The sequence below is a fragment of the Cryptotermes secundus genome, unplaced genomic scaffold, assembly GCF_002891405.2.
Source record: "Cryptotermes secundus unplaced genomic scaffold, Csec_1.0 scaffold540, whole genome shotgun sequence".
NCBI classification, from domain to species: Eukaryota; Metazoa; Arthropoda; class Insecta; order Blattodea; family Kalotermitidae; genus Cryptotermes; species Cryptotermes secundus.
The window spans coordinates 488,958-514,841 of NW_019742447.1; the positions used below are offsets into that span (position 1 = coordinate 488,958).

A 25,884-nucleotide genomic window follows, 5' to 3' on the forward strand; every position below is an offset into this window, starting at 1 on the left:
ACCATGCAAATGGTATTTAGTGGCAGCACAATGAGCTCAGTAAACAGCTGCACGACTTACAAATTGATGTGGCTCTGCTCTCAGAGACATATCTCAAACACCATAAGTTCTTCATTCCAAATTATCACTTTTATCGGACTATAGCAGAACTGCTGTTGCAGTTAGAAAAGACATTCCCCATAATCATGTACTCTTATACCTGCCTTCCCTCACTTCAATAGAAGCCACTGGGGTCTGCATACCGATTGGTAATAGTGAAGTGTTACTTGCATCAGGCCACGCCTGGAATGATGCAGACATCACTGAGCTCTTAAGCTTTAGACATAAGTCGCTATTGGCAGGAGATCTGAATACTACAAATCTATTTTGGAATACTGTAGTTTCCAACTCATCAGGCGCAAAACTACTGAAAAGTCCATAGGCTCCTGTTTTATAACCTCGGCAAATGAACAAACAGAAAACAATGCCCCAAACAGCTCCTCTGCTGTTGCCATGGGCGGCTGGCTATCAATGGCCCAGGTACTCTTGACATGTACGCTGGCCGTTAGGAATGACCACTTAACAGCACCATCGTGTCTCTGCCATGCTGTAACCTAGCAATGGATGTATCTTCTCACTCCACAATTCGGGCTTTTAGCCATCACGTCACAATATGCACCTTCATGTGAAACATATATCCTGTACGATAAATATTCTTGGCATACATTGGCAAACTTTTCTGTCATTCAGTGTAATCAGAGTGACAAACAACTGCTTTTTGGGGTTTTTAATTTCTTGACTATAGTTTCAGAATTCCTGCCACACAACAGACTGCAAAGTAAAGTCTGAACAAATATGAATAAGTAAAGTGTGTGCAATGAAGTGTCAACAGCAAATCTAAGAATGCATTAACTAAAACTTATAAGGTGCCCAAACATGTATACACATTTTAACATAAGTTATCTACGGACACTTTCACAGTTCAACTGAAACGTAATGTACAATGTCTAGTGTGATATTCTCTCAAAACATGGTGTTAGTCACATAAATGCCAGAGCCACCCTATCAAATGGCTGGACTGTCAAAGAATATGGCAGTGGAGGGTTATATTCGAGCAACATAAGATAATTTCGAAGTTGTAATGGAAATCTGAAAACGTGTGCGAATACAAAGACAGTTGTAGTATAAGTGCATTCATAAAAAATTAGAGGTCCATGTGCACAAGAAAAGATCTGGGAGGCCTGGCACAGTAACAAGTCCCGCCTCTTCTTCTATAGTGTTGGAACAGTTTTATATGACCACCATAAAAGTCCACAAACCAATGTGCAATTGACACAGGGCTCAGCAAAAAGTGCACAATGCATTCAAAATGTGTTAAACGGAACGTTGATGTGCCAAGGTTGTTACACGCCATAAATGAAGGCAATCCTGATCACAGAGTGCAGTTTTGTTGAGTGGTTTAAACACAAGTTACAGAGTATGAGGAATTCTTGAGCAAAACTGTTTGGTCTGATGAAGCAACATTTAAGCTGAATGGTACATGAATCGCAATAATTCTGTATACTTAGCTCCGGAATATCCAGACATTCATGTGGGCAAAGCAGCCAATTTACCAGGACTGTCTGGTGTGGACTGTCGTCGTCATCATCATCATCATCATCATCAGTAATCTGTCAAGACGACAGGTCCACAGTCTCTTCCAAAACAATACCTCCATTTAATGCAATCTAGAGCTTTCTCCTTCATATGACATTATCCTCTTCTGTCCCCAAGGTCATCCAGCATCTTCTTACATCTTCTTGTCACTTCTATCCGCCCCTCTATCTTTCCTTCAATAACTTCTTTAGAAGGCAGTTTCTGTGTAAGATATGACCAATCCAATTAGCCTTCCGTTTTCTTATTTTGTGTAGGATATTCCTCTGCTCACTGACTCTAATTAACTCTTCTTCATTTCTCACATAATCGGTCCAACTGATCTTCTCCATCCTTCTCCAACACCACATTTCGAAACTTTCCATATGTTTCTGATCTACTGCCCTAAGTGTTCATGTTTCAGCCCCATACAGAGCTATGCTCCAAATGTAGCATTTCACTAGTTTCTTCCTCAAATTTAAGTCCAATTTGCTCGTAAAAAGATTCTTCTTCTTGCTAAATGCAGCTTTTGCCATGGCAATCCTGGATTTAATTTCACTAGTACGCCTTCCATACTGTCATACAGAGGTTTAACTGGACCGTACTTATTTGATGAAACAATTACTGGCCCCACGTACCTCAACATGCTTTGAACATTAATTTTACCTGTCACTCATCAGCTCTGTGGGAGTGACCATTTTACTTTAAATAACATGGTGCACCACCATCATACCACCGAGACATCAGAGGCTACCATGATGAAACCCTACCAGGTCAATGGATGGGATGAAGATGTAGTGTTGAGTATCCTGGGCGCTAACCTGTTTCAACCCCCTTCAACTTTTACTTGTGGGGGTCACTGAAGGATGTGGTATATTGTTAAAAACCATCGACAATGTCATGTGCCGCTATCCCAGTGGACACCTTGGCCATGGTTGCTCGTTCACTAGTCTGCCGAACTCAGAAGTGTCTACATGCTAGTGGTGGGCACACTGAACATTTCTTCTAGTTCAACATCTGTTGTGGCCATCCCCTTCTGTATCACATCTGGATTATCAATAAATTATTGAAGTGTATATAAATTATTTTGGACCCATCTGTAAATTTCACTATTTCATCATGCTCCAAAGACACACAAGTCTTCAGAGGTACAATATAATGATTATATTGATACTGATAACTGAGACTGATATCCTTCACAGAAAGACACTGATAATAAACTTAGGTAATGGAACGATATAAAGAAACAAACCCCGCCACAATCTAGGTTATACTCTAGATGTGGTAAGTACTGAAATTGACACTGACATACATTGACTATTACGAGAAATGTACAACTACCATAAAGGACAACACAAACCTTCTGCAAAAGAAAGTACAGAAAGTGATCTAGAACTGTAGGAACACTATACAACAGGAAAATTTCCAAAACAAAAATAAAAAACTACATAACAAATAATATCACAACACAATTAGAAAATATAACAATATATAAAATTGGTCAATAAAACGTAAAATATGTAATTGTCCCATCTGCTCCTTAATTAACCCAAATTCTTGATCATAATACAGGTGTCTGGATGAAAGGTATCAAAAATAAAAAAAAAAAATAAAAATTATATCTCGGAAACTGTCATACACATATCTGGTTTATGTCAGCGGAAAGGAAAATTCTGAAAGTTTTCTTCTCATGCCCACCTTACGCGCATGCGCAAACTGGTGACATTCGGTAACCTCAGTAACGATGTTGACACTACAGGGAAAGCTTCAATGCGTGTTGTGGCTAGCAGAGTTGCAACCTCTTACAGCTGACCAGCGTTGTTTTAGAACGCAATATGGACATCAACCTCCTACATGGAAAAGCATTCGGTTCTGGGACAACAAACTGAAGACTACAGGTGATCTGTTGCATGTAAAATCTCCTGGAGAGACACAGACCTCTGAAGAAAATGCTGATCACATTAGTGAGGCATCCCAGTGAAGTCCGCGCAAATAAATTCGTGCTGCTAGCTTGCAGTTATAAATTCCATGTTAAACAGTGCATGATGTGCTACACAAAAGGTTCGCCTAAGAGCGTACAAGATTCAAATGATTCATGGACTAAAACCGAGTGACCAAACAGCATGCACAAACTTTGCTGTGGACATGCTAGACAGAACTGATGCATCACCCGATTTCCTCCACCGAGTGTGCTTCTCGGATGATGCGACGTTCCATGTCAATGGAGCTGTGAACAGGTATAACTGCAGGATTTTAGGCAGTCAAAATCCACATGTCACATGTGAGTTCGAGAGAGACAGCCCCAAAGTGAACGTGTGGGCCAGCTTAATTCATGACAAGCTGGTTGGAAAATTTTCTTTTCAGAAAAGATTGTGACTGAATGATCGTACTTGGACCCATCCCAATTACTATCTCAAACTATCCTCCAACAAGATGGGGCACTGCCACATTTTTGACACCTGGTTAGGAACCAGAGATGGCTGGGAGATTGATTGTTAGAGGTGGACCAATCACTTGGCCTCCTAGGTCAGCACATTTTTCTTCACCAAATATTAATAGGGTGATAAAATCAAGGAGGATGAAATGGGGAGGGAATTTGGCATATATGTCGGACGGGAAATGTGTACATAAAAACGTCGGTTGAAAAGCCTGAAAAAGAAACTTGGGAGACCTTGGCACAGATGGGAGTATAACAATAAGCTGAATCTTAAGAGAAAACAGATGGGAGAGCGGACTGTATTTAATTGGTTCATGATAGGGATAATGAATCTTCAAGGTTCATACAGAGTAGGGAATTTCTTAACCAGCTAAGTTGATATAAGCCTCTCAAAAAATGCCTATGATCCATCGAGATAGTAAGATGCAAAGCCAATCATTTCCTACAATACAATGGAACTATTATTATTTATCTATCCCAACAGCATCATTAAATGACTTAAAATATATCTACTGTATAACATAAACATTCATGTTATATCTTATGTTTATCTATAAGATTAAAATTATTCACTCCACTCCAGATAATGTCGATGCTTCTTGACTAAAATGACATCTATAGACCTGTCTTTGATACTTTACCTCAATCATACTGACATCTTTCATCGTGGCATTTTTTTATGTATTTTAACTATCACGCATGTCATACCGGTATCAAGTGGTATCTTTTCACAGTCCTTCACCTGTTGACATAGTCTTCATTGATACCGGCTCACACTCGTACATCACTTGTTCATCCTTTCTTTGCACTAAAGACAGGATATTGCTCAGAGTCAGAACAAAATTCATTAGGCTCAAATTAACTTCACAAATCTGGCTTGGACTGCGTGAGTGACACAACAATGGGAGAAAGGATGAAATATAATTTCATCCTCATTATAATTGGCTTCAATGTGTACCCGGACATACAAAATGTTGGCAAGAGCAAATTCTTACAAATGAAAATGCAAGGTACGTCTATTAACACATTCCTTCATATTATACACAGAGTGAAGTCTATTCTTCAGGGAAGAAATGTTATTCTATGATTTTACCCATTCATTAAAGGGCACAGAAAACAACAAAGTGTTAAGCTCAAACGTATTTTATTACGCAAGATCCTAAGTTCCCATGGTGGTGATTATGAAGAATACTGCCCTCTGGGATGTGACACCATGTAGTGTGGTAATCGGGACTAACAGTTTGAGGGAATGTGCTTCCAGATCTAGCATAAAGATGAAGGTAGTACATTCCTCCAGATCACTGATAATGATCTACCAGTAATACCTGGCATCACATCCCAGAAAACAGTAACTTTCAAATTATTATGCAAGTGCATATCCACATGTGTGAGGGGGGGGTACAGTGTTTAGTTATTTAACTGTTAATTACAGGAGCTTGGATAACTCAGTCGGTATAACAACTGACTATGGCTTGGACAACCAAGGAGTCGGAGTCTGAGTCCCGGTAGGGAAAAATTTCTTTCTCTTCTCCATGTTGTTCAGATAAAATCTGGGGTCCACCCAGCCTCCTATACAAGGAGTACTGTGGGTTCCTTCACCTGGGAAAAAAAGACCAGGGCATGAAGCCAACCACTCAAGTTAAACTAGTGCCAAGGTCAAGAATACGTGGATCTATACATACACTCCCCCATGTGCCTTCAAGGTATACTGCTTAATCAGTTAAACACATTTTAAGAGTTAATTACAATTCTAGATGACTAACCAAGATCCGTTTGCCATTAAACTGGACCTTTATGCAGGACGAAATTCAAGAATCAATTAAATATAGCACAATATATTACATCATGATTACACTTCCTGTGAGTTTTAAGACAATAAATTAACAAGAAGTTCCAGGCAGAGCTCATGAAGGTTTCTTTCTGATGCACAGGCAACAGACAAAACTATGTTCACCATGGGCAGCTCCATCAAAACAATATATGTAGTAACTGATTACATATTTATTTCGCTACATGTTTAGCTATAGGTGTCATCTTCAAGCGTTCAATACATTCACTGTTTACTTCCCGCTGCATCTGTCCATTGGCCAATGTTTACATAGTGATTCTTGTCGATGAATTTGATTTGTTTCATTCTGGTCCGTCACACTAACATTATTATAAAAGCTAAAAAACAATTCTGTCCAGTGTGACTGGTGAAGTTTTTCTTGTTTCAATTCTTCATTCCCTTACAAGTTTCGGTCCTTAGAGACCATCATCAGAGGGACATCGATACAGTTTGGAAACCACTATTACATACAATGGATGTTCTGAATGTTAAAATATATATATATATGTAGACATACAATGTTGACAATACACAAATGGATACAAAATCCAAAGTTTTCACAACTACAGAGGCTGTCTTGATATATTATTTTTTTTAACTTTTGTTATTTAACACTTCGCGGACCGCGCACCCTTTAAAAGGTTTTTCGCTTTTAAACATGGTGGACCGTTCACGTGTTAACAGGCTTTTAGAACACGATAAGTTGCAACACACTATACATCGCTCTGGCGCCACCTACATTGCACGCAACCGCCTGCAGATGCGTGATAAGACTCTGGAATGTTTAGTTAGCAGTCAGTAACTTGACCTCGCTCTTTACTTAACCGACTATAAAGGAAAATGCTTTGCCTTCTTCAAGCTGTGTGTATCAGCCAGTAGCTAGTGGGGAGAATGGATCAAGGACAAATTCTCCTCCGATGACCTAGCTGACCTGCCTTGTGAGACGCGTAGTAATGGATTGTCATTCAAACAGCGACAGTGACAGGGGACAACAAAGAATTGTGGCCACAGACAGTAAAAGTGACATTGCGGGGACAGCAAAAAAACTAAAAAAAATCTAAACCCTGATTCGAAATTGAAATACAAAGCATTTCTGATGAATGTGGCAAAGGCCTGGGCTACAGTCCAGATGGTGGCGGAAGAACCAGGGTCACACAAAGACTTAGTACGACCAGGCCCATCAACTCCCACCCCACAAAGGCCTCATGTGGACCCCCCAGGGCGACTCTTGAGTGATGTGGAAAAATACCCTCGTGAAAATTGTGAAGAGTGAACATTCCAAGGGGAAGAATACTTCTAGGCAATGCCATGTTTGCACAGTTCACAAAAAAGAAGTATGTCTACATTTGCAAGTTCTGTGTAATGCTACTTCACAAAGGGGAAAGTTTCCAGAAATATCACACCCTCAAACACTTCTAGGAGCATTGGTAAGTGTTCTCCAAAAATTTTAGTTAAAAAAATTAATTAGGAGATTTTATATTAATTTTTAAAGTGAACAGTGCACAAGTTAGGGTGGTATGTTTAAAAATGCCAGTCCCCAGGGTGATTTAAATATTTAAATCACTGGTCCACGAAGTGTTAAGTTAGAATTTATGAAACCAAATAGGTTCTTGTCCTCTCTCTTATCATCTCTCCTGACGGGGGCTGAACTTGTGCCGCCTTTCTTTCTTGAGAAGAAGGTTCTTTGATGTCGTCCTGTGGTTGTTCGTGGCGCATACTGTACATCTGGTAGTTCATTACATTTTACAATTTATACTCTAATTGCATGCAAAATACTTACATTTTACTTTTTTCTATACTTACATCTTTTCTGCAAATTCATTGCTATTACACATCCTACACCTGCCTTCTATTGCCACTCTAATCTAATCTAGGCAAAATAATTTGACCTGAATCACAATGTAAACATTGGCCAATTACAGATTCAACAGGAAGCAGACAACGATTGTACCAAATACCTGAATATGGCCTCTGCAGCCAAAATATGTAACTAAACAAATATATAATCAATTATTATTACATGCATTGCATCGAAAGACCTCCCCAGAACTGCATTACAACATAACATGGCACTCTACTACAAATATCTGTTGATTGTGTTGATGTATTTTATTATGTAAGTTTATAATCCTGATATCAGATCCTTCAGGGTAGCAGACCACCATATGACTGGGGGGGAGGGGGGGAGGATGGCAGTTAGTAAAAAAAAAGAACCCCCATAGAGTTCATATGGAAAGGTTCAATCTCAAGAAAGTAAATGAGGTAGAGGAGAAAGAACAGTATCATGTTGAAATATCAAACAGGTTCGCAGCTTTGGAGACCTTAGACACAGAGGCAGATATTAACAGAGTTTAGGAAACTATCAGATAAAATATGAAAATGTCAGCCAAAGAGAGTCTACGTTATTAAGATCTGAAGAAGCATAAAACATGGTTCAACAAAGAATGTTCAAAATTATTAAATCAAAGAAAACAAGCCAAACTGAAGTAGTTATAAGATCCAAGTGGAATAAATGAAGATAATCTAAAGTATACAAGATGTGAAGCCAGCAGATATTTCGGGAAAAGAAAGAGGGAATATCTGGAAGACAAAATTAATGAGCTTGCAACAAAATGTAAGAACAAGTACATTAGAGACCTGAATAGAGGAATAAATTAATTTAAGAGGGGTTATCAACCTAGAAATAACTTAGTGAAGGATGAGAATGGCGATATGCTTGCAGATTCCCACAGTATTCTGAAGAGGTAAGAGAACTACTTCTCTCAGTTAATGAACGTACATAGGGTCAGTGATGTTAGGCAGACAGAAGTACATACAGCTGAGCCGAATGTACCTGATCATAGTCCTTCTGAGATTGAAATCGCTATTGCAAAGTTGAAGAGGTGTAAATCGCCAGGTAGTGATCAACTTCCGGCAGAACTTATTCAAGCAGGAGGTAAAATGGTCTGAGGTCCACAGACTCATTAATATGATATGTTCCTCCAAAATATCAGTTCACACAAAAGGCGCCACATCCTAGAAGACGGCATTCTTCATAGTCACCACCGTTAAAACCTCAAATATTACAAGGAGATGCTTTATCACCACTCCTTTTCAACTTTGCTTTAGAATATGGCATTAGGAAGGTCCAGGAAAACCAGGTGGGACTAAAATTAAATGGGACACACCAGCTGTTGGTCTATACTGATGATGTGAATCTACTGGGTGATAATGTAAATACCATAAAGAAAAACACAGAAACTTCAATTGACACTATTAAGAAGGTTGGTCTACAAGTAAACAAAGAGAAAACTAAATATATGTTGCTGTCTCGTCACTAGAATTCAGGGCAAAATCATGATGAAAAGACAGCTAACAGACGTTTTAAAATGTGACACAGTTCTGAACGATGGTAACAAATCAAAACCTGAATCAAGAGGAAATTAAGAGGATACCTAATTCCGGTAATGTTTGCTATCATTCAGTCCAGAACCTTATGTCTTCTCATATGATGTCTAGAAACATAAAAATCAGAATATACATAACTATAATTTTTCCTCTGGTTCTGTATGGGTGTGAAACATGGTCTATGACATTAAGGGAGGAACATACACTGAGGGTGTTTGAGAACTGGTTGCTGAGAATATTTGGGTCGAAGAGGGATGAACTGAATGGAGATTGAAGAAAACTACATAATGAGAAGCTTCATAACTTGTACTCCTCACCAAACACAATTAGAATGATCAAGTCATAGAGGATGAAATTGGCAGGGCATGTAGCATGAATGGGAATGCATATAGGATACTGCTGGGAAAGCCAAGAGAGACCACTAGGCATAGATCTTAGAGACATAGGATGGGGTGGTACAGACTGGATTGATCTGGCTCAGGATAGAGACCCATGGCAGGCACTTGTGAACACAGTAACGAACCTTTGGGTTCCATAAAATTCTGGGAAGTTTTCTTGAATAACTGCACATCTGGCGGCTTCCCAAGAAGGGCTCAGCTCCATGGGGTTAGTTAAATTTATAATCCATTAACAAAATACAATTTAGTTCTTGAGTTAACATGCTGTGTTTTTGCAGGCACAGCCAAAGGTTCAAATGCTATCAGCATCAGAATTATTTTATTGTTCTCAACTGCAAATATGCTGCAGATTATTACTACTGTTGTAGTTAGGTGATAGAAGTTGCTATTTAATTACAGCATGACATGTAACTTCAAAGTCTGATGTATCCATGTCCATAATAGCTGGTTTTAAACAATATTTCATATATAATTTGTGGAAATGTTCATAATACTCGTACATGATCAAATCATGTTTCATGTTCCTATCTCCAAAAGTTCATTTATCATTGTTGTCAAACAACACTAGGCAAAAATATATATGCATACCCACATTCTTTTTCTGTGGGTTATTATAAAATGCTGTCAGTAACAGTGCATCTCATTATTGCATGCCGTATTTTACCAGATGACTTCTGGACATCAGAATAAGCTAAAAAGATCACTTGAATATGTACCCTGATGGCCTCTCTTAAAAAGTTACAGCCATTAGAAAATGTCAGCTCCTGCTGTAACATTATAAAAAATAGACATTCTGAGAACATTCTGTTTGTGTCATGTGGTGACTGCAAAGGTCCATTTGATGCCAATATTTGCATCTAAGTTTACAGCACTTGATGCTCTTACTCCAAATATGCAGTACTTCAATGTAGGCAAACATTGAATATTACATTTTAACTCAGTCTGAAGCAATGTAAGTTTGGAAAAACATGTTACACACCAATCCAGCATGGAAAGTGGACATTCATTTATTGCAATTTGCACACATTCATCTTGTGTTTGGAAAGTAAAATGAAAATGCTACCAATGCTGTTTCACGATACTGAAAAAAACAGCCTAATAAAATTATGAAAGTGCCAAATCGTTGTTCCTTCCTTTCTGTTTACCTCCAATACTTCATGGAATGCAACTGGATGTCAGCTGTCCACATTCTATACATTATGTATGGATGAAAGAGGATTATCAAGGTCACTTGGAGACAGCATACTGTCCACACTTCTGTACAATATACACTACAAGAACAGCAGTTGTATCTCTATCACATTGTCTGTACAAGAGTTCAAATGACACAAGCCACCTGCAAGACATATTGTGCCAATAGATTTTGCAACAGTCAGCCAAAGACCCTATACTTAAAGCAAAGATTTTATTCACAGACAAATAATGCTTCACTAGGGCTAAGATCACTACCATTTATAAGAAACGTGTGGTCAGACGAAAATCTTCATACAACTTAATCTCATCATCAGCAACAACACTTTTCCCTCAATCTATGGGCTGGAATTTTTGCTGACAGTCATGCAGGCCTTCACATTTTACCAGCATGAGTCAGTGGCAGCAATAACCTCAATTTTTTTCAAACACACTTATGTGGACTAGTGGAAGATGTCCTTCAATGCGCATCTTCACATGTTGTTTCAACATTATGGTACTCCACCACATTACAGTCATGAACTTCATCAATGACTATCCAAAAATTATCCTGGTCTGGATTGGTTGTGGGCATGAAGCTCCAGTTCCTGGTCTACATGTTCACCTGTCTTCAATCCTCTCAATTCTTTCTAGGGGGATATTTGAAAACCAAGGTCTATGCCAGTACAGACAATACTAGGGAGTAAACATGGCATCACATTCAACAATTTGCAAGTGATATGAAGAATACATCCAGAATCTTCAAACCCATGCAAGTTTCTTTTTCACGGATAGCTGAGATGTTAGTCTATCAACATGGAGGCCATTTTGAGCACCTCTTATAAGAAAATAAAGGTAATGGTATTAATAGCTCTTTTGTTTTCTCCTTATACAAAACCCAGTAAGCTCAGAAATATTTAAGGTGTGACTATGTACACTGAAATTGGAATAACTATAACTTTTTATGGAAGGCACTCATAGTATGTACTGATATCAACATTTTTACTTATTTTGATGTCAGGAAACCATACTGTAAAATATGACATGTAGTAAAGAAAGTCCATGTATAATATTAAATTAAATATTAAAGATGAATTATGAATATGGATCTGGCAAGAGGGCAGGAAGGCAGGAAGCAGTCATGGCCTAGTCATGGTACTATGCCGGCATTTGCCTAAAGGGACTAAAGAAAACTCCAAAAACCTTGGCTGGGACATGTTCCAGCCTAGAATCAATCAAACCAGGCACTTCCCAACTATGAGCCTAAAGCATTACCATTTGCCAACCCATTCTGTATGGCCAACATGTCTTTGCTCTATATTCTACAAAAAAAAATTACCTTAACAATAATCCCATATTTTTTTTTTTAATTTTATTATCCTATACCATTTTAGGACCTGATAATAACTGATGTTAATGTCGCTTCCGTCTCTAACACTTGTGTTTCTGCCATGATAATATTGCAAAAAAAATATTAAAGTGGCCTCCAATGACATAATATTCACATTACATTTTGTAAATTTGTAAAACAACTTAGTGTCTTATTTTTGCATGCAATTTCTGGTAGTACAGATTTTCACTTTTTGAAAGTTGTCCATCACAACCACAAACTTTTGCATTCCATCAGGTTGATAATTTTCATGCAAAAATTTGTAATACACAATTTGAAGAACTATTTGAAGAACTATAAATTCAATTCAATTCAATTCAATAACTTCAGTGTGTCACTAAAATAACCTGATCCCTCATTTATCACTATCAAAAAGAATGATAACAGATTCTTCATGGCACAGTGTTATTTACATTCAACACATATATGACCTCTGCAAATTTAAATATTCTTTCAAAATCTATCACAATACCAAATTTCAGGACCCTGCAATAAGTGACATTACTGTCACTTCCACCTTAGAAGTTTACTGCACTGCTACACTGGTATTACAGATATCAGTTAAATGAAGAACACAAAGGGCTGAGCATGATGATATCATAAGCCAGACTGTCTTGGTTAATTGACTTTCAGTTTACTTTACCACAAACATTTACCAACTTTTAAAACTGTAAAATATTTGTGAAAATTGGGGTTCACTCTTGCCTTATCAGACTATCCCAGACTACCTAAACACTGCCCAACAAACTAACATAACCAGTTAGCCAATGTGGTCTTACCCATAACATTATTAAATCCCTTAAGCCCAAAAATTCACATGGATATGATGAAATCTCTACCAATTTACTTAAAGCAAGCTCTGTTTACATCAGTTCACCCTTGAATCATCTATGTAATAAATCTTTATCATCAGGTACTTTTCCTCAATGCTTAAAATACGCTGTAATGAAACCACTTTTTAAAAAAGGAGAGAGAAAATGCATCTCTAATTACAGACCAATATCCATATTGACTTCATTCTCAAAAGTCTTTGAAAAAGTTATGTATAATAGACTACTTGAACACTTAAATTCTAACAACATATTAGTCAAAGAGCAATTTGGATTTAGGAAAGACCTAACAACAGAAAAAGCAACCTATGAACTAACTAACGATATTTTAAGTGCTCTCAATGACAGATTAATTGTGGGAGGGATTTTCTGTGATCTAGCAAAAGCTTTCGATTGTGTTAATCATGATATCTTACTATCGAAATTAAATTTCTATGGAATAACTGGCAAAGCTAATGAATGGATCAAATCATACCTCAAAAACAGGTATCAAAGAGTTGAAATAAATAATAAAAACTCCAGTCATAATGCATTTTCAAACTGGGGAATTATAAAGCACGGTGTTCCACAAGGATCAATTTTAGGTCCCTTACTTTTTCTTCTCTACATAAATGATCTATCTAAAACCATCAACAATAAATCTAAACCAATTCTATATGCAGATGACACTAGTATAATATTTAAGAACTCTAAATTTGAAAACTTTAAAAATGACATAAATATTGTATTTGAAGCCTTAAACAGATGGTTCGAAGCCAATTTACTCTCATTAAATTTTGATAAAACCCATTACATATCATTCACAACTAAAAACAACCACCAAATTGATCTGGACATCAGTTATGCCAACAAATTAATCTGTAAAGTACTTGATACAAAATTCCTTGGAATACATGTAGACAGTACACTGTCTTGGAAAATACATATTGAACAAATTATACCTAAATTAAATGCAGCTTGCTATGCGATGAGATCAATTAAGCCTTTTATGTCACAGGAAACATTGAAGATGGTTTACCATGCCTACTTTCATTCTATTATGAACTATGGATTAATATTTTGGGGGAACTCTTCACATAGTGTAATAATTTTTAAAATACAAAAGAATATAATTAGAATCATTACAGGATGTAGAAGTAGAGATTCATGTAGAGAATTATTTAAGAAATTAAAAATTCTACCTCTTCAATCACAATACATATTATCGCTTCTCTTATTTGTTGTTTACAACAAAGATAAATTCAAATTAAATTCTGATGTCTATAACATGAATACTAGACAAAAATATAACTTCCACCTACCCTCATCAACTTTATCAGTATATCAAAAAGGAGTCTACTTTACTGGCATAAAAGTGTTCAACAATCTGCCACAAAGTATTAAAAACTTGGGCAATGATACTAAAAGGTTTAAATCAGAGTTAAAGAATTATCTACATGCTCATTCCTTCTACTCTTTAGATGAATACTTCAATGTAAATAGAGAATGATGTAAATTAAGTTATATTAATTTTTAAGCTAAAATTGCCTGTACTTATGTATGTAACCTTTTGACTTGTTCTGTATCCAAATGTACTAACCTACTTAGGATTTATAGAAAGTAAATAAATTCAATTCAATTCAATTCAATTCAATAACAATAACTTTCCAACCCTCCTTTTTTTGGGGGTGCGGGGCTTGGGATTTATAAACCCAGCCAAACATATCATGGAATTTCTATGGAATGGAGTGGTAAGGAGTCCATTACAGGGCAGGTTACACAAACACTTTTGGCAATTGTTTATCAAACAAGCAATAAAGAAATCAAACATCAACATGTTACAAGAAACAGAATTAATAGGACATATCACACTGGAAATCAAACTAAATTCTGTCAAACTTGTAATGCTAGAAGAAATATTTTATCAATTTCAGTTTTCAGAATAAATGCCATTCTTTAAGATGAAGCATACTGTGGTGTCACAACCCACAGGACCACACTTCAAACCTTCTTCTTCTTCTTCTTCTTCTTCTATGGCGCAACAGCCCGATGTCGGGCCTCGTCCTCCCTTATCAAGCCCCTCCATTCCTCTATATCCTGCGCTGCTCTCTTCCAGTTCCTTACACCCATTAACTTCTTTGCATCTTCTTCCACCGCATCAATCCGTCTAGTTCTTGGTTTCCCAGCACGTCTCCTACCATCTACTGTATTGTATAATATTTTCTTTGGGATACGCTCCTTATCCATTCTCTGTATATGCCCAGCCCATTGCAATCTTTTAAGCTTTATCATCACTGAGATCTCTGGCTCCTTATATAATTTGTATAACTCTTTACTATATCTTATTCTCCATATCCCATTCTCTTTCATTGGTCCATAAATTCGTCTTAGGATTTTCCTCTCGAAAGAATTGATGACTAATTTCTCTTTATTGTTTAGCTTCCAACCCTCACATCCATAATAAAGTACCGGTCTTATCATTGTTTTATATATTTTTGTTTTAATCGCTTGGTGTATATCCTTTGATCTAAAAACTGATAGTAACAAGAAATATGCATTATTCGCTAGTTTTATTCTTCTTGTTATTTCATGATTTCACTTCAAACAGTACCCACCACAAATCCACAAACTTTATATTGAGAGCGGGTACCTTTTTTCCTGACTTGCTACATTAACTAATATCTTAAAAGGAAAACAATGACTCACTGCTTTGTTTTAAATTCTTTCTTCATCAACATATGCAAAATGGTGCTCATGCACTCACAACCCCACAACCAGTAGATACTGTGGGAACATCCGACATTATCACGCATTTCTGCAACGCTCGCTCTTCACATCGCTTTTCACCATCACGCGCGCTAACCAACCAGATTGCTTCAGACGTTCATATTTATACTGGGATCGCTGCTAGCACACATCTACGTCATTACGCGCGCTAGCCAATCAATTCTTCCTCCTCACTTTCGAGTTTGGCTCCGCCCCACCGAGCAGTGTATAAAAAGGGGCGGTTCCAACGCCGAGTGATTCAGTTCGACTGCAGTCTACGATCAAGCCACACAGCAAGCAACTTTAGCCAGCAGGCTTCGTCGCCAGCGCTCGGTCTTCGGAGGTATCGGCAGGCTGCGCCAGGCACGACCGCCTCGGCCCTCCGGCGCTCTCACACCCGACTCACTGGGGCACCGCGCCTGGACTCGCCGGTGGTCGTGTTACGGTCCGACTCACTGGGCATCTGGCGTAGCCACTGCCTCATGGCTCCTACGACCGCGCTCAACGACTAGCCTTTTCAACAGCCATTCACCATAACTAGCCTTTCTCCTTACCGGCGCGCGCCGCCCTACCTCACCGGTCAAGCATCTCAGCCACCACGGTCCTTTTCAGGGCCAACAAACTGTTCCGAAGAAGTGGGTTGTCATAGGAGTAGTGACAAGACTACACACATTGACAAGAGCCCCACAGTACTATAAATATTATCTGTATGAAGAAAGGTGGTTGATAATCAACCATTCATTGAACATCACAGTAGAAAATGCACATATTTATCATTACTTCCATGGTCCTCATACTTACAGATAATGTGCAGTATACATATGCAGTTAGCCTTACACTTTGTTAGTTGTGCTTCAGTACATATTTTGTGGTATATCTAGCCAGGGTGGACACACATCTTTAAGGAATTATTCATGTCGGTCAATAAGTTTGGTGACTTCATAACCCTTATCTCCTGCATACTGTTATGCTGGTACTTGCAACAAAAGTAATGCTGCACTCTGGCATCCATATGGCCATTAAACAACTACAGTATAATAACCAAGAAATCACTTAATGGAGTACTATATTTTAGTTTGAAATTATCCATACTAGGATGGGCCTTACCCTGTATTCTTTACCCGTTATGCTGTTATCAGTATTATTTTTTAATTTAACAATGTATTTGAATTCTTCAGGAACAGTAAAAAAAATTGCTAACATATTATGATAAAGAAAAATTAAATACATGGGCTTTTTGTCACTCACTTAAGTTAATGCTCATCATTAGCAAACACTAGCCTATTTTTCAAAAGCAAAATATAAAGATGCCTCGTGTAAGATATGCCTCTGCACCATAATCAGACCTCTTTTGCATGATTTACTGGACCTATAAAACTGTAAGAATTTTTCAGCTGAATCAGTGAGCACTACAAAAAGACCACCCCACACAACCACCATAAAAAAATGATTTGGTTAATAACATAATAACACCCTCTACATCCACTCAAGTACGTAGGTAATGATTGTTCTCACAACTAAGACAAAAACAAATTATCCCTCAACCTTACTTATCAATTTATTACTAAGATTATGATGAGTACGCTTTTCTCATATGTAACGCCATGTAGTCCAACAAAAGTTCAGCGACATTTCGGAAGACTCTGAAACGTTGGTGAACTTCCATCGGACAAGGCATTAAATCCCTGAACACCCTACTCTTCATGTTCACACCGTTCTGTGGTCAAACAACCAGTACCGAATTTACGTATCTGAAAATAACGAAAACTTGTCTCATTTTGTTTAATTTAGATGCGCAAAGGAAGTGCTGTATATTTCATATTGTCCAAAATACAAATGAAGAAAAACCAAGCCTCCTACTTTATTTTCCTACATGGGGTCTTCTAAGATTCAAAATCTACCTCAGGTTCCATTATCAATCCACTTATTTCACTTAAGTAACTTACCTAAACAACATTAGCGCCTTTGAGTGATACGTGCATTCCGTGCAATATAAGGGCAACGCACACCATACGCGTATATTCACTTCGTTCACTTCCTACGGGCTATATGTGGCACATCATCAGCTGAGGAAACACGTGACCCAGATTCACTGATTAGTACGGTTTACGACTGGCCACGCCTTTGCTTCGTAAGCTGTGTTAAACAGCAATTGACTTGTACGATTTGTACGGTCCTACGCTTCACAACAAAAACCATTCATTTCGCGCCATCTTGGCACCGTTGACATCACATGTGTATGTGCTAAACGCCCTCTTCACAGCTTATTGGTGTAGACTAACCTGGTTTTAAAGTGGTGAACAGTAGAGCCAACAGTATCCCCTGAAACTATTATTAGATACTGTTTACAAGATGTCGGAAAAGTAAAGTTGTCGCTGTGCTCGATTGATGAAGTAATCACCATAACATGAAGACGTGTGGGGACTGGAAGTATAATTGCACCATTCTTCACTACGGCGCTAGATGGAGCTGAGTGGTCAGCTTCATTCCCCGACCACGTTACTCGTGGCGGAAGAGCATTCCTTCCAGCCCATGGAATGCTTTGGAACCTTTGGAAGGTATAGGAGGCAGGGTGGAAGTCACAAGGTTGGAGGGACTGGACGTTGTGGTGTAAAATCTGTTACCGTACTGGAAATCGAACCCAGACCGTAGCCAGTATATATACAGTTGATCCACACGCCTAGGATAGAGTATATTTATTCATCCGTTCAATTCATTTGCATGCATTTTCCCACGATTCCCAGAAACTTGATTTCCTTATGTAGGATTTCAGTTTCTCATATCGGTGGTTATGACGATTTCTACCTTCTGGTCCATATCACCGTGTAGTTCGATGAAAGTCAACCGACGTTTGTGAGGAACATGTCGCCTCTATTTTCAGGGTCGAAGAATAAGCCAATAATGAAACCAGCCCTATTTGCCACCTACCTTCACCCTTGGTTTCTTGTTTGAACTTATTCCTCGACCCTGAACATGATGGCGAAATTTTCCTCCGAAACGCCGGTTGACTTTCAAGAGACAACGGCGATATATCCCAGAAGATACTTGTATGTCTCTAGTTCCTCCGAAATGAATGCGGAATTTATCTTCCCACCACCCCTGCCAATCCAGGATTTAATACTGATGCAGTGCTTACTTACCTGCTCATGGAGCTGGCCGCGCCATAGCTCAAGCGGTTAGTCGCTGGCTTCCCATCGCGGCGGCCCGGGTTTGATTCCATGTCTGGTCAAGTGGGATTTGTAGTGGACAAAGTGGCATTGGGGCAGGTTTTCTCCAAGTACTTCGATTTCCCCTGCCAATCTTCATTCCACCAATTGCTCCACAGTCACCCTCACTTATCATCTGGGGCTGGTACAATAGGCCCCACTAGCAATAAAAAAATACTCATGGAGCTGAGCCCTTCTGGAGGAGCCGCCAATTCTATAGCTACTAAAGAATTTCCCAGCATTTTATGGAACCGAAAGGGTCATTACCATGTTCACAAGAACCCTCCACTGGTCCCTATCCTGAGCCAGATCTATCCAATTCATACCATTCTATCCTATCTCTCCAAGATCCATTCTAATATTGTCCACCCACCAACGCCTTCATCTTCCCAGTGGTCTATTTCCTTCTGGCTTTCCCATCAATATCCTATATGCATTCCTCATCTCCTCCATTCGTGCTACATGCCATGCCCACCTCATCCTCCTTGACTTGATCAATATAATTATACTTGGAGAAGAGTACAAGCTATGAAGCTCCTCATTGTGCAGTTTTCTCCAACCTCCTGTCACTTCGTCTCTCTTTGGTCCAAATATTCTGCTCAACACCCTGTTCTCAAACACCCTCAGTCTATGTTCCTCCCTTAATGTCAGAGACCAAGTTTCACACAGGCAAAATTGTAGTTTTGTATATTCTAATTTGTATGTGTTTGGACAGCAGACAAGAAGACAAAAGGTTCTGGACTGAATGGTAGCAAGCATTACCCATTCAATCTTTTCTTAATTTCCTTCTGAATCAGATTTTGGTCTGTTTTCGTTGTTCTCAAATATCTGAACTGTGCCACATTTTCAAAACATCTGTTTCCCATCTTTATGTCATGATTTTGCCCTGCTTTTTGGTGATGAGATAGCAACATATACTTAGTTTTCTCTGTGTTTACTTCTAGATCAACCTCTTTACTTGCGTCAATTAAAGTTTAAGTGTTTTGCTTTATGGTATCCATGTTGTCACCCAGTAGATTCATATCATCAGCATAGGCCAACAGCTGATGTGTCCCGTTTAATTTCATTCCCACCTGGTTTCCCTGGACCTTCCTAATGGCATATTCTAAAGCAAAGTTGAAAAGGAGTGGCGATATAGCATCTCCTTGTTTTAGACCATCCTGGATAGGAAATTTATCGGACAGATGTTTACCTACACGGACTTTAACATTAATCGTGCAGACTCACTTATTCATGAGAATAGATGTATCACTATCAAGGAACTTGGAGCAATGCTGTCCATCAGTGTTGGTAGTGTAGAAGACATCATGAAATACCACCTGCACTATCGCAAGGTGAATGCACAGTGGGTACCACACACTTTGACGGACATGAACAAAATGGTGTGCATGCAAGGTGCCAGTCGTCTCCTACAGCAGTTTGAAGACAAAGGTGATGCATTTTTGAAGTCTATATTGACCACCAATGAAACGTGGGTGCACTACTTCATTCCCAAGTCCCAGCAGTCATCACACTAGTGGCAGCATACCAGTTCTCCGAAACCCAAGAGCACGGAGGAGCCGTTCGGCAGGAAAAGTGATGGCAACGTTCTTCTGGGACTGGCAGGGGGTCATCCATGTAGACTTTCTGACAGATGCCCAAACAGTCAATGCAGCTTATTACTCAGACCTCCTGGCAACAGACGTGAAGGAAAAGATCCGATCGAATCGGAAGACAGGTGGAAAGCAGGTGGCCTTCCTTCAAGGCAATGCACACCCCCATACGGCGAAAACAACAATGGAAACCCTCCAGAAATTGAAATGGAACCTTCTGACACATCCGTCGTACAGTCCCGATTTGTCCCCAAGTGATTTCTACCTGTTTGGAGGGCTCAGATCAGACTTACAAGGCATGCGGTTTGTGGACAATGATGCCGTCATCCAGACTGTTCGGGAGTGGATACACCACCAACCACAAGCCTTTTTTGAAAAGGGCATCAGGATGCTTCCAGAACGTTGGGAAAAATGTATTGACTCTGGAGGGGAGTACATTGAAGACTGACATGTGCAAGTAAGTGTTTGGCAATTATGGTTTTTAAAAAAAAATCAGTCCCAATCATATTTGAACCACCAGCACATAGATCACTGCTGGCAATGTAGAAAATTCTTTGATGGAACAATTGGGACTAAAGTAGTATGTCTGCATTGGATTGGTCTTTATATGTGTTTGAGTTCTTGAAGATGAGTTCTCACTCATTAATGGCATTGGTGATTGGCCTACTGGTTGTCTCATTGCTCATTTTTGTGGCAACTATGCTTCATCAGGTATGCTATTCCAGTACTCCATTAAACTTTCTGAAGATGGAGCTCTCGCTGATGCTATTTCAAGTTTCATCAACTCGTGACAGTATTTATGAGATGCGCAGCGGAAGAGGTTTAAATTCTTAATTTGTTATTCCAGACTCTGGTTCTGCTGCAGACTGGGATCATCCCACTGTGTTCAGTAAAAATAATTTTGATCTCAGTGATTTTTGTTAGGGGTCTTAGTACCAAATATTCCATTTTTATGAAAATGTTTATGCTCAGGATTACAGATTTGTTTGCATTATTGAGATGTGGCTAATGATTGTTTATCTCTTTCACAATGTGTACTGAGTTTATCATGCTGACAAGGATTATTCTAATTCTACTATCTCTCATGGTGGCAGGACGCTTACAGCTGTTTCATATCAGTCTGTTACTGAGATCTAATGTATATTCAATATGAACTTATTGTATGAATGCATTTAGATTGAAAATCCTGTTCTGAATGGTTTCAGTCTACTTGTACAAGGGGTGGGCCCTCTTGGCCCTTGCACCCAACCACAGTGATCTATTGTGCTTCAGTTTACTTACTAGTAATCACTATTTTTTGCATAATACCGATACCAAAACCACTGAGCGGTATTCTGATTCTTTGGAGATCATTTTAAACTATTTCAAAGTCAAAGTCACATTGCAACTGACGGTCAGTCAGTCAGTCAGTAGCCTCTTGGGGGAACCTGTAACCCCTAGAGAGCGTGGCCCTCTAGTGGCGCAGGAGGGAGCCCATGTAGATAGGTGGTCCGGTCTGAATATACTGAACTATTTCAGAGTCAGAGTCAGAGTTACTTTACGACTGGCGGCTTACCGCCAATCAGGCCCCCTGAGGCCCATGACCAGAGATTTTTATTCCAACTGAACTCTTGAGGTAATAGTCCTTATGTAACATCCTCTCTGACGAGAAGATGGGTCTGTCTCTTACGAATACACTTGACCTTTTGTCAAGCATATATTTCGCACATATATAATATGTTATCGAAAACTCTTCCTTTTGCTTTACACACAAGTCCCCTGTCAGTACAGGCTTTACAGAGCAGATCATGCCTAACTTACAGATCTTATGCTGCAATGAAAACTTAGTCATTTGAATGGTCATAAGCTTGACCACTGCCAAGTTTAAGCCTCTTATATTTATTTTCTCTGTCTGGCTTCACCTTGTCCTATACTGCTAACATGTTCATTATCATGATTTTGTATGACTTCTGCTTGTCGTCTGCACAATTTTGTTATATAATCATATACATATGAAAAGTTGAAAGCTGTGTGCAAGTCGCAGACTGGTGTGGACCTTGGAAAATTTTCAATAGTGCGCAAAACCTTGTTTTGCATGCGCTGCAATTTTAGGCGGTAGGCATCTGCCGCTAATTCCCAGGTGGGACAAGCATAAGTCATTACTGATCTGATCAATGCCTTATAGAGGGATAGTTTAATGTTTGCATTTAAACACTCACTTTTGAATAGGGAGTAGATTCTAATAAATATTCTGAAGGCCTTGGCTTCAATCATTTCTCTGTGAAGTCCCCACATAATCCTCTTATTGAAGATTACGCCCAGGTATTTTACGTGATTGACAAAGGGAATATTCTGCCCATTCAATGTAAGATGAGTCTTAGGGGGCCCAAGTCTATGAGAGAAGTAGATCTTCATTGATTTTTATGTTCCAGCGATCACACCATGTCTCAATAACACTGAGACCTCACTGCAGCTTTCTGAGAACCTAACCCTCTTTGCTGTCTGTCGCATATAAACTATTTCAAAGTCAAAGTCACATTATGACTGCCGGTCAGTCAGTCAATAAGTCTTGGTGTCAAGTCCCTGACCAGATATTTATTATTCTTTTACAGTTACGGTCTTGTTTCTGTGGAGCAGCCTTTCTGACGAGAGGGTGGGTGTGTCTTTTGTATATTCTGCAGGGCCTTGCCAGCACAGTCTTTCTTGGGTCCGAGTCCCTTGGGACTCGTGACAATATTTTACCGTCTCAGATTTGAGACTTCCCTTTTTGTCGCCTTCTACAACTCGCGGTCAGAGTCAGAGTCAGTTACTTTACGACTGGCGGCTTAGGGTCACTATATCTTATTATATAACCTTGAGTTGGACCTACAGAAAACATGTCCATTTCCTAACGATGGACACCTACTGTTGTCACATAATTGTTGTAGGCATTTCCTAGCAAGGACTGTTTATCCAGCCATTGCTTAGCAGTGGATGGTTCCTAGCCTGTAACTGGCTAGTGCTTGATTCACTGTGGGTGGCTCCCACATAATTAAAGGGACTCTGTCTACAGAGTATGTCAACCAACAAGTGGAGGGAATAGTCCCCATTATTCTCAAGACAGAAGCCACTACTGACCCTCAGCGTTATGGATATTCCATGAAATAAAAATATTTATAGTTAACACAGGCTAATTCAATGAGTAAAATAACTGCCTACAAGCTGGTCAAAGAGGTTCACTTCATGACAGTGACCTGGTTACTTCTCTTAATCATTACATCCAGAAAAATTCCAGTTCTGCCAAGGGTAGAAATGTGTGTAAATTTATTTTAATTTCTTGGGAGATCTGAATCTCCAGGGCTCCAAGGTGGCCCATTGATCTATCGAAAGGAAGAAAGTCTGTAAACAAACACGGCTTCCCCAAAATGTGGCAAGACTCTTTTGTAAATGCTGAAACAGTAGTTATGACAATAGTAGTAAACTTTTACTGTTTATAGAAAAAACTATGAAGAAATACTGATGAGTGGAAGTCAGCTATTAAATTCTGTAGGTCGGGGATCCACAAGAGTCATTTGAGTTTTCAGGAGGCACCACCGGGCACTATGCCCATGGCCAGCTCGATATTATTAGTGAAAACTTACACGGCAGACGGTGCACACATCCTAAAACTTAAGTTGAGCCACCCCATAGTGAGACTGCAACAGAACCATGGGACCCTCAAAGTATCACAACCCTATGGGCCTTCACGGCCTGTTACAGGGATAGCTTTACTTTTACTTTTTTCTTTGACCATATGGTGGCACCAACCAGTACAAAAAGGCTAAATTAAGTGCAGACCCCTCCTGGTACCCTGTTCTGGAATTCCATATCTTGAAAGGTCACTCAGTCCATACTGGTCCTTTTGAGAGACCAACTGGTTAGCGGGGTAGAGAGAGCAGCTGTGGATAGAGGTAGCTAACTAGATCAGAGGGGACAGACTGCTCAGCTATAGTCTAGAGGTAGCTCAGGAACACCATACCCAAGGTGTCTCCATGCTCCTACCCACCCACCAATGTAGAATTCTTTCGTTATTGAAAGTGCTCTGGCATAACAGTGGTGGTAGCACTGTGTTAACAGTGGTGACATGACAGTCCTCATGTCAACCCCCCCCCCCCAAAAAAAAAAAAAANAGCCTTGTCACTAAAAGTTTCAAAATCTTTTAGCATGCCATTCAGGGAAAACTGTTGTATGACAAAGAACCAATAATAACGTATGATCACTTAAGGAGTTACTGCAACCATGTGACTTCTAAGCTATATTGGTGCATGTAAACTGACTGTAACTGATATTTCTATATGTAATTATATATGAGATAGGTGTAATGGTTATTTGTAGATTTGCAGAAAGCTTCTGATAAGTGGTGAGGGAGGCTTTATGGTGGAAACAGGGCAGAAAGTCAGCTAAATGTACTGATGGCTTAAATGATATGTGTAAGGATATTAAAATATGAGTGAAGTGGGGAGGGAATTACATAGCAGAAAAGGTTCATTCAAATGTTGGATTGAGACAGGGCTGCACACAATCTCCAGCTTTATTCTCTGATGCACAGAGAACACTACATGAGACAGGCCAAAATTCATCCTCCAGTGATGCTGAGGAAACAGATAACAGGATTACTATTCATATATGATCTGGTGACTAGTATAGACTTGCAAAGAGTAATTATTTATGTTATATTTTAGCGTCCTGTTGCACTGATTTAAGTCCATGATTTATTTTATCCGTCTTCTAGTGCATACATTCATCTGTCCCCTCTTCTCACTCTCACTACATGTTTCGGCACAAATGTGCCATCTTCAGGTGCTGATCCAATCCACGACAAACTAGTTCATTGCATGCCTTGTCTATACATACTAAAATAACTAAAATATATATTTATCATATATACTGATAAATGTTAAGTGTTAAAATATTAAAATTATACAGCATATTTCATTCTTACGTCGTGTTTCATTACGCNGGATCAGCACCTGAAGATGGCACATTTGTGCCGAAACATGTAGTGAGAGTGAGAAGAGGGGACAGATGAATGTATGCACTAGAAGACGGATAAAATAAATCATGGAGTAATTATTTGTTTACAGGAGTTTCACAAGCAATGAAAGATGAAGACAAATTTAGAGAAGATAAAGACAGAAGTGTTTAACAAGGCAAGGAAATTAAGTAAGAATAAAAAAGAGTAGTTTTGGAACCTAGGAAATTGACGTAACAAGCAGCATCAAATATGCAGGGGCAATTTTAGAGAGTAAGTGAAAATGGGAAAAGGAGAGGAAACCGGTATCAATTACAAGGA

The 25,884-nt window shown here is 39.0% G+C and overlaps 1 protein-coding gene across 1 annotated transcript in view; it reads right to left on the reverse strand.

The window, feature by feature from the left end:
• LOC111873191 (probable ATP-dependent RNA helicase DHX35) overlaps positions 1 to 18,063 on the reverse strand; it is a gene marked incomplete at its 3' end in the record, with an annotated part of 88,525 nt that extends 70,462 nt beyond the window's left edge. The window contains 1 exon segment of the mRNA XM_023867703.2: positions 17,743 to 18,063.
• Positions 18,064 to 25,884: the final 7,821 nt, after the last annotated feature.